The sequence below is a fragment of the Carassius carassius genome, chromosome 42 (assembly GCF_963082965.1).
Source record: "Carassius carassius chromosome 42, fCarCar2.1, whole genome shotgun sequence".
Lineage (NCBI taxonomy): Eukaryota > Metazoa > Chordata > Actinopteri > Cypriniformes > Cyprinidae > Carassius > Carassius carassius.
The window spans coordinates 360,001-362,500 of NC_081796.1; positions in this window are offsets into that span (position 1 = coordinate 360,001).

Sequence of the window (2,500 nt, forward strand, 5' to 3'; positions counted from 1 at the left end):
TAATAATAATAATAATTAATATTAATAATAATAACAATTAAAAATAATAATAATAAATAAAACCTTCATCAGTCTTCATCACTGGCCTCCCCATGTTTTTAACATTAATGAGCCGATAATAAACAATCAACATGTCCATACATGAGTTTAGAGCTTATGATCGCTCACTTCAGTGATACTGAACATCATGCTGTGTTTAAGCTCATGTTAGCACTCATCTGCATGGCCTTTAATGTGTCCAGAAACGTCTCAGAGAAAACAAGAGTCTGTCCGCTCAGTCATCTGCTTTTGATTAATAAATCACCAAATCCATGTCAAATGATGCAATTGAGATGTAAAGGCAAACTTCAGATATTGGACATTACCGCAGTAGTGAGGTACAAGGAAAACCACAATCAAATCTAATTAGACTGCATTTCTGCTACTCATGTAACACAAGCCAGAATCACAGGAGAAAGACTTCAGCTAAAACCATCTCTGAAGCTCATGCACAGCGGAAGAGACCGAGGAAACACTCGTTCCTTCTGTGCAGGAAGTCTGTTGATCAAAACATTTATAGCATCACATCATCATTTGTGGCTCCTTGACCTGATTTCTCTTTGCTTTGTCTGCAAAATTGCTTTATATGACCTATTTATACACAACCAGGAGATTTAGTAGGTATTTATTTTGCAGTAGTTTCTAGCAATACGTTTTATATTTTTTTACACTTTCGACAGATGAAGGTCTTATCATCATAACATCATTATGCAGTGATGAATGTTCTTCACTGAGCCCAGCACACACCAGACTCTGGTTTGTCCTGATGTTGGAGGATATAGTGCAGTCCCAGACCTGTTTGTTCTGTAACCTCAGGTTTCTTGGGGGGTGATGGTGGAGTGTTAGAAGCAGGAGGGGACTTCACACAGCTCTAGGGATCTGTTGAAGACCAATGTGAAGATGGATGATAGCTGGACAGCACAGGCTTTGAGGCAGGCTGGAGAGACACCGTCTGGGCCTTTGGCTGAAGACTTTGCACACATCCTCATCACAGATCTTGAGTACAGGCTGAGAAACAGTAGTGGGGAGGGAGGGAGGGAGGGTGTTGATGTGTGTGCTGTGAGATGGTCAGACCAGGCTTTTGTTTTTCAAACCTGCAGTAAAACTGGTCCAGGTCTTCAGTCTGGTGGTGATTGGCCTCAGTGTTGGAGTCTTGTAGCTGGTGATGGCTTTCAGGCCACTCCACACTGATGTAGAGTCGAAAGCTGTTGTTTGAGCTTTTCAGAGTAGTTATCTCTTATCTCCCTATTCAGTGTGTATTTGGCCTGTTTGTACAAGTCTTTGTCCCCACCCCTGTAGTGTCCTCTTTGTCAGCAGCACATCTTCTTTAAAACTGTCACATCTGTACACCTGCCTTCATTGATATAAAAACATAATCCACCGCCTCTCGTTTCCCCCGGTGACTCGGTGACGCGGTCTGCTCTGGAGCGGGAGCCCGTTAAGACGCACTGTCCGGGACGGCTCCGTTCAGACAGGTTTCCATGAAGCAGAGCTCAGCGTGTGTGAGGAGTCGTAGTTGTCTGATTTATTTGCTAAGGAGTGGAGATTCACCAGATGGATGCTCAGGGTGGAGTCCTAAATCGATAGGACTGTCTGAAATGATTCGCTTGTTAAGTCTGATGTCACATGTCATCGCTTCCCTGTCCAAACGCTCTCAGATACCACGAGAAAACAACAAAAGGTGCTAATATACACTCACAATGTGATATAATACTACCGAAAAAGTTGTAACCCTAACCTTTAACTCCATACTGAAGTCCCAGATAGCCAGACAATGAAAATATAAATAAATAAATATAAAAATTATTTGTGGGATGCTGGGAGCACAGAGACTGCAGTGTAAGTTTGAAAACGTTTAGCTTGAATGATTAATCTGAATATACAGTGCTCATAAACGCCTGCCGAGGTCGTGTTCTCCAGTGAAGCGAGCTGAGGCTTGGACCCGTCATCACTTAACAACCGAGTAGGAACACAGCTCCTCCGACTTACATGTCCAGAAAAAACATTTGAATGCTCGAATGTTGGCAGAACGTTATTTGGTGTGCTATTTCTGATGTCCAGGAGTAAGTTCCTATAAAAGCTGATTGGGAAAAAATTGCTTAAGACAGGATAAACAAACAAAAAGTGTACAAGTACAAGAAACAACTAATCATCTCATGCATAATAGATAGATAGATAGATAGATAGATAGATAGATAGATAGATAGATAGATAGATAGATAGATGATAGATAGATAGATAGATAGATAGATGATAGATAGATAGATAGATAGATAGATAGATAGATAGATAGATAGATAGATAGATAGATAGATGGCCCTGTATATATATTTTGAAATGTGTGAAGCAGGGCTAAATCTGTCGATAGATTTAGGGCTAATTTAAGTATGACGTCATAAATGTAGGTTTGTCTCTTTAACGCCGCGCTTCCGGTCTGAGCGGTCAGCTGACTGACGCGTGA